Source organism: Rutidosis leptorrhynchoides, chromosome 2 (genome assembly GCF_046630445.1).
Source record: "Rutidosis leptorrhynchoides isolate AG116_Rl617_1_P2 chromosome 2, CSIRO_AGI_Rlap_v1, whole genome shotgun sequence".
In the NCBI taxonomy this organism is placed as follows: Eukaryota; Viridiplantae; Streptophyta; class Magnoliopsida; order Asterales; family Asteraceae; genus Rutidosis; species Rutidosis leptorrhynchoides.
The window spans coordinates 414,976,090-414,983,876 of NC_092334.1; the positions used below are offsets into that span (position 1 = coordinate 414,976,090).

Consider the following 7,787-nt stretch of genomic DNA (forward strand, 5'->3'; position numbering starts at 1 on the left):
TTAGAACTTCTAATTCGGGATTTTCAAGACGAGAAAGATGATCAGCGGCTAAATTTTCTGCTTCCTTTTTGTCTCGGATTTCAATATCGAACTCTTGTAAGAGTAAGATCCAATAGATTAATCGTGGTTTGACATCTTGTTTTGAAAATAGGTATCTAAGAGCAGAATGGTCGGTATAGACCATCGTTTTAGCTAGAACGAGATATGAACGAAATTTGTCAAAAGCTAAGACAATAGCAAGGAGTTCTTTTTCAGTAGTTATGTAATTTGTTTGTGCTCCTTGTAACGTCTTACTAGCGTAATAAATAGGTTGAAATCGTTTTTCAATCCTTTGTCCTAAAACGGCTCCCATTGCAAAATCACTTGCATCGCACATGAGTTCAAATGGTAGATTCCAATTTGGAGTTATCATGATCGGCGCATTAGTGAGTTTTTCTTTAAGAATATTAAAAGGTTTGATACATTCATCTGAAAAGATGAATGAAGCATCCTTTTCTAGGAGTTTATTCATAGGAGTGGCAATTTTAGAAAAATCTTTTATGAAACGTCGGTAAAAACCGGCATGCCCTAAAAAACTCCTAACTCCTCTAATATTGGTGAGATGTGGAAGTTTAGCAATTACATCTACTTTAGCTCTATCCACTTCAATTCCTTCCTTTGAAATTTTATGACCAAGAACGATGCCTTCTTTAACCATGAAATGGCATTTCTCCCAATTAAGTACTAGATTTGATTGTTCGCATCTAATAAGCATTCGTTCAAGATTAACTAGACATGATTCAAATGCATCACCGAAGACTGAAAAGTCATCCATGAAAACTTCCATGCATTCTTCTATCATGTCGTGAAAAATCGCCTTCATGCACCTTTGAAAGGTTGCAGGGGCGTTGCAAAGTCCAAATGGCATGCGTTTGTAAGCAAAAGTACCATAAGGGCACGTGAATGTGGTTTTCTCTTGGTCCTCGGGTGCTATTGGAATTTGAAAGTATTCGAAAAAACCGTCAAGAAAACAATAGTAACTATTTTCAGCTAATCTTTCCAACATTTAATCAATGAAAGGTAAGGGAAAGTGATCTTTTCTGGTGGCGTCATTTAATTTTCTATAATCAATACAAACACGCCATCCTGTTACAGTCCTAGTAGGAATAAGCTCATTTTTTTCATTTGTGATGACAGTCATGCCACCCTTCTTAGGTACGCATTGAACTGGGCTTACTCATGGACTATCAGAGATTGGATAAATTAAACCTGCATCTAGCAGTTTAATAATTTTTTTCTTAACAACATCTTGCATATTAGGATTTAATCTTCGTTGGCGTTGCACATACATTTTATGACCTTCTTCCATAAGGATTTTATGTGTGCAATACGAAGGACTTATGCCTTTAATGTCATGAATCTTCCATGCAATAGCTGGTTTATGAGCTTTTAGCGCAGAAATGAGTTGAGATTTTTCATTTTTCGTAAGAGAAGGCGATATTATTACAGGTAATTCAGATTCACCATGTAAATAAGCGTATTCCAAATGGTTTGGAAGTGGCTTTAACTCTAATGTCGGTGGTTCTTCTATCGATGATTTATATCGATATCTGTCTTCTTCTTTTAGCATTTGAATATCTTCTGTTGTTGGTTCATATTCATTAGCCATGAGTGCGGCTAACATTTCAGCTTCATTAATTGGTTCAGTTCCTTCTCCTAAAGAACATTCTCATGTTCCTTGTAATTCTAGAAATTCTTCTAACAATTCTGCATGTGAATCTATAGTTTGAATATAATAACATGTATCATCTGCATATTGCGGTTGTTGCATGGCTCTATCTACAGAAAAAGTGACACTCTCTTCCTCTATACTTAGGGTCAGGTTCTTACCAAACACGTCTATTATTGCTTTGGCCGTGTTTAAGAATGGTCTTCCTAATATGAGAGGAACTCGAGAATCTTCTTCCATGTCCAGAATAACAAAATCTACTGGAAATACTAAAGTACCAGCTTTAACTAGCATGTTCTCCATTATCCCTCTAGGATATTTTATTGATCGATCGGCTAGTTGTATGCTTATTCGTGTTGGTTTAATTCTCCAAGGTCTAGTTTAGCGTATAGTGAATACGGCATTAAATTTATACTAGCACCTAAGTCTGCCAATGCTTCTATTGAACTAATACTACCCAGAAAATATGGATTTGTGAAACTTCCTGGATCTGATAATTTTTCTGGTATATTATTCAACAGTACTGCAGAACAATTAGCATTCATAGTAACAGCCGAGATTTCTTCCATTTTCTTTCTATTTGTGATTAGATCTTTCAGAAATTTAGCATATCTAGGCATTCCTGAAATCACATCAATGAAAGGAAGATTTACATTTATTTGTTTAAACATATCCAAGAATTTGGATTGCTCAGCTTCAAGTCTTTCTTTTCTCATTTTACTCGGGTAAGGAAGTGGTGTTTGGTATGGTTTAACATAAGGTTTAGCCTTAACTGTGTTATCTTCATTAACCTTTTCAACTACCGGTTCTGTTTCCTTCTCTTGCTCAGATTGTGGTTCTTGTGTAGTAGGAGTAGAGTCATCAGAAATTACAGGTATTTCAGGTGGTTTAAGTGTAATACCACTTCTTGTGGTAATGGCTTTAGCTGTTTCATTCCTGGGGTTAGCATTTGTATCACTAGGTATACTTTCTGGTTTTCTTTCACCTATCAACCTTGCTAGGTTGCTTACTTCTTGTTCCAGATTTTGAATAGAAGCTTGTTGATTTCTAAGTGCTTGAGCATTTTGTTCATTGGTTTGTTCTGAGATGTGAAAAATTGAGTTTGAGATTCAACTAGCTTTGACATCATGTCTTCTAAATTTGGTTTTTTATCATCGGTTTGTGGTGGTTTATTTTGAAAAATAGGTCTTTGCTAATTGTAAGTATTATTAGATACTTGTTGATTGCTAGAACCTTATTGGTTGTTGTATGGAACATTTCGGTTATAGTTCTAATTTTGATTGTAGATTGGTCTTGGCGGTTGATAATTATTCTGATAATTATTTCCAGGCTTTTGGTTAATGTATGAAACATTCTCTCTTTGTTCCATTGTTTGTTCAATACTGAGACAATCTTTTGTCAAATGTGGTCCTCCACACTGCTCACAACTAATTCGTATTGAGTGAATATCTTTAGTCGTCTTTTCCATTCATCTCTCGACAGCATCTATCTTTGCGGAAATGGAATCAAAGTCATGGCTTGAATCGGCTCTAGCCGCTTTAGATGAACTAACGATATCTTTTTCTTGGTGCCACTCATGTGAGTGGGAAGCAGTGTTATCAATAATTTTGTAAGCTTCAGTTGCGGTTTTCTTCATAATGGAACCACCAGCTACTATATCGATGTCTTTTCGTGTAGTGATGTCGCATCCTTGATAGAATATTTGTACTATTTGATAAGTGTCTAAACCATGTTGCGGACATCCTCTCAATAACTTTCCAAATCTTATCCATGCTTCATATAGAGTTTCATTTGGCTTTTGTGTGAACATAGAAAATTTCTCCTTGAAGTCTCACGGCTTTAGATGCCGGAAAGAATTGTTTAAGAAATTTTTCAACTAAAATGTCCCATGTATCAATCGCCCCTTCAGGTAACGATTCTAACCAATCTTTGGCTTCTCCCTTTAAAGTCCAGGGAAATAACATGAGATATATCTGTTCATCCTCCACTTCTCGGATTTTAAATAGTGTACAGATCCTATTAAAGGTACGAAGATGTTCGTTTGGATCTTCATTCGGCGCACCACTAAATTGGCATTGATTAGTTACCATGTGTAGGATTTTTCCTTTGATTTCATAATCTGGCGCATTAATGTCTAGTTGAGTAATGCGTGACCTTGGCCAGTGCGTTTAGCTCTCATTCGGTCTTCCATACTTAGAGGTTCCAGATTTTCCATGATTGAATTTGTTGAATCTGAATCACTAAGGGATTCTAATTTAATGGTTTCTTCCTTGACAATCTCTGGATGAGTGATTTAAGGTTCAGGAGGAATGATTAGTGGTTCAGGATCTCCGAATTGTCCCTGAATATCCTCCGGATTCTCAATTGTGAGGTCGGGTTCAAAAAATGGATTATCGGAAATTTGAATTGGAGTACTTGGTCGACTTGATGACGATTCTAAAGAAAAATCATTGGCGACAATATTGGCTATATGTCTTGATCGAGTTACAGGTGGTGAACGTATGAAAGGTGGTGAACGTTTTGCTCGGTGCATTCACTGAATAACCTATTAGTTATAAAAATAAAAATTATATAAGTTATCAAATTAATAGATGATGTTTCGCGAGGTGTATATAAAATAGCTATTAATTTTAGCAGGAAATACTATTAAATACGATACAATTTTACACAAGATATTTATTTATTTATTGAATGGATATACTTAACCCTTGCTACAACACTTATAGGCAGTGTACCTAATCGTACAGTAGTGTAGTTTTTAGTAAGTCCGGTTCGTTCCACAGGGAATCTTTTTAAACAAAGCTTAACGCTATATTAGTTTACTTTTATAAAAATACAAATATATATATAAGTAATATTATTTTTATAAAGGGGGGTTTTTACCGTTTAATGACCGGTTTGTCGCTTTTAAAACTTTAGTCGCAGTTAAAACCAAATGTAAAATAATAAATAAATACAAGACTTAATTTAAAGCGTAAAGTAAATAACGATAATGAAATTGAAAATAATAAAAGTGCGATAAAATAAACTTGCGATAATTAAAAAGTACGATAATTAAAAGTGCAATTAAATACAATAACAATAAATAAAAATGCGATAATTAGAAGTACAATTAAATATAAAATAAAGGAAATTAAATATGAAATAAAAGAATTATGCTTATTTAAACTTCCGTAATCATGATGTTTGACGTGTTGATTTTAGTTTTATGCCCATGGGTTAATTGTCCTTTGTCCTGGATTATTTAATATGTCCGTCTGGTTTTTGTCCATAACAGTCCATCAGTCATAAATATAAAGTGCGAGTATCCTCGTCAAATTATTCTTATATATCCGAAGTTAAATATTCTAACTAATTGGGGACTTAAACTGTAACAAGATTTTAATACTTTGTTTAATAATTACACCAGGATGTCGACTGAGTGTAACCCAAGGTTTTAATATTTTGTTATCAATTATACCAAGTGTCCTTGTACATAATTTCACCTCTGTTTTAATTATTCTAGTGGCTATTAATCCATTCCCGTGTCCGGTTAAATGAACGATTATTCGTACATATAAATACCCCGCCCATCGTATCCGATCGAGTGTATATGGTAATTTATAGGGACGCCCAATTGTAAATCTTTATATTAACATTAACAAACTATCATTTAGTTAAACAAATATAAAGCCCATTAATAGACCATAGTCTAATTTCCACAAGTATCGTTCTTTTGTCCAAACCCCAATTATGGTACAAAGCCCAATTACCCAATTTTAGTAATTAGCCCAACATCATGATTACTTCGGATTAAATAAGCATAATAATAACTTAGCTACGAGACATTAAATTAAAAAGGTTGAACATAACTTACAATGATTAAAAATAGCGTAGCGTTACACGGACAGAATTTCGACTTACACCCTTACAACATTCGCTAACATACCCTTATTATTTGGATTTAAAATTAAAATTAAAATTAAAATATAAATTTTATATATATATATATATATATATATATATATATATATATATATATATATATATATATATATATATATATATATATATATATATTACGATATAGATAGAGAGAATGATATATATGTTATGAAAAATGATCAGAATTCGGTTGGCTTTATAGGGAGTTTCAGAATTTGGGGCTCCGTACTCGCGGCCCTTTTTGCCTTCAAACTCCGCGAGTCGCGGAGTTTGTAATTACAGCTCACAACTTTGGAGTCTTTCTTGCCGACGGATTTTTATTATTAATATAATATATAAATAATTATAAGAATTATTTAAATATTATATTATATTTATGTGCATAGTTGACTTGTAATTTTTAGTCCGTTGCGTCGAGCGTTGAGAGTTGACTCTGGTCCCGGTTCCGGATTTTCGAACGTCCTTGCGTACAATTTAATATCTTGTACTTTGCGTTTTGAATCTTGCACTCTTGAAATTTTGAGACGTTTCTTATCAATAATTGGAACCTCTTTGATTGTATTTTGTACTTTTGAGCTTTTTGGTCGTTTGCATCTTCAATTAGTCGAATCTGTCTTTTGTCTTCATCTTTTATTATTTAAACGAATATCACTTGTAAATAGAACAATTGCAACTAAAAGCTTGTCTTTCTTGAGGAATAATGCTATGAAATATATGTTCGTTTTTAGCATTATCAATAGACTTTTCTGATTTTGCCCACGTTTCGAATAGCCAATAGATGCAGCAGGTAGCCAGAACCCTTTAAATCGGAAGCCCACAACTCGCCACTAACAAATTCAACTATTGCTACGAACCAGAAAATTTTGGATGTCTATCAATTTAACCACTTAAAATAATTTTTTGTTTTGAAATTTTAGAGAAGAAATAGAAAATTTTATGTTCTAAAAATTAGAGCATCGAGAAATAAGAAAAAAAAAGAGCGCGTCGAAAAACGTCGAAAAATAAAAGGTCGAAAAATAAAAATAAGAAAGTAGCGCGTCGAAACTTAAAATTCTAAAAACTAAAAATTAAAAGTTGCGTCTAAAGGTATTAAAGCTTAGAGAAATTCTATATCCAAAACGGCAATAACTTAAAAAGTACTAAAATTTATTATATATTAAAGCGATAAGTGACGTCGTAAAATTCTAAGGCGCCTAAATCTTAATCTAAAGAAAAATCACTTAAGGGATTTTACGGCAAATCTTAAAAATCTAAAAATATAAATAACTACGGCAAAAACTATAACTTAAAACTAATTACGAGCGAAAAATATAAATATTACGAATAAACGATTAAAAAGATATAAATATAAAAAGAAACTTAAATTTATAAAAATACAATTTTTATAAATATATTATTTATTTTATAAAAGTATTAATTTTATAATTTAATAAAACTAGTTTGAAACTAAAAATACAAAATAATAAAACTAAAACTAATTAATAAATAAATAAAACCCTAATTAGGTTTTAATTAATAATAATAATTAATATTAAACCCTAAACTGTGACGACCCGGAAATTTCCGACTAAATTTAAACTTTATCTTTATATTATTCTGACACGATAAGCAATGTTTATTAAGTTAAATCTCAAGGATTTTAAACTATGTTTATACATTCATTTAAACCTCGACCAAATTCCAATGATTCACGAACCATTAAATGAACATATATGAATATGTATGTATATGTGTATATGTTATAAATTGAAAATGTCAACAAAGTATTTAAAAGTATAATGCTTTATATGAACGTATTTGTTTCTATATGATTATCGACGAAATTAAAAAAAAATATATTAAATGATTGAATTATCAGAAACATTGAATTATGATTACAAGTCTCTGTTGAGAGGTCCACTATGATTTGAGAAATCTATTCCTCTTAACGATATTCGGAATAATTTGTAAAGCTATTTATAAATAAAAATAAAAAGTGTCATTTACGAAAGTTAGACAAAAGCTAGTGGAGAATTGGTTTCCATAATATTCTATTAATCTATTTTCAAACGTACAAAAACATTTTCAGTTTAAAAAAAAACTTTATTATTAAACTTTTATAAATATCTAGAATCATTTTTGACAACTCATTACTTAACCAGTATAATAAATATAA

General features: G+C 31.8%; 1 non-coding gene across 1 annotated transcript; it reads left to right on the plus strand.

The window, feature by feature from the left end:
* The first annotated feature begins 3,432 nt into the window (after positions 1 to 3,432).
* Positions 3,433 to 3,540, plus strand: LOC139894728 (small nucleolar RNA R71). The gene has a single exon (XR_011775213.1). It is a non-coding gene; the product is annotated as a small nucleolar RNA R71 (small nucleolar RNA).
* The last annotated feature ends 4,247 nt before the right edge of the window (positions 3,541 to 7,787 follow it).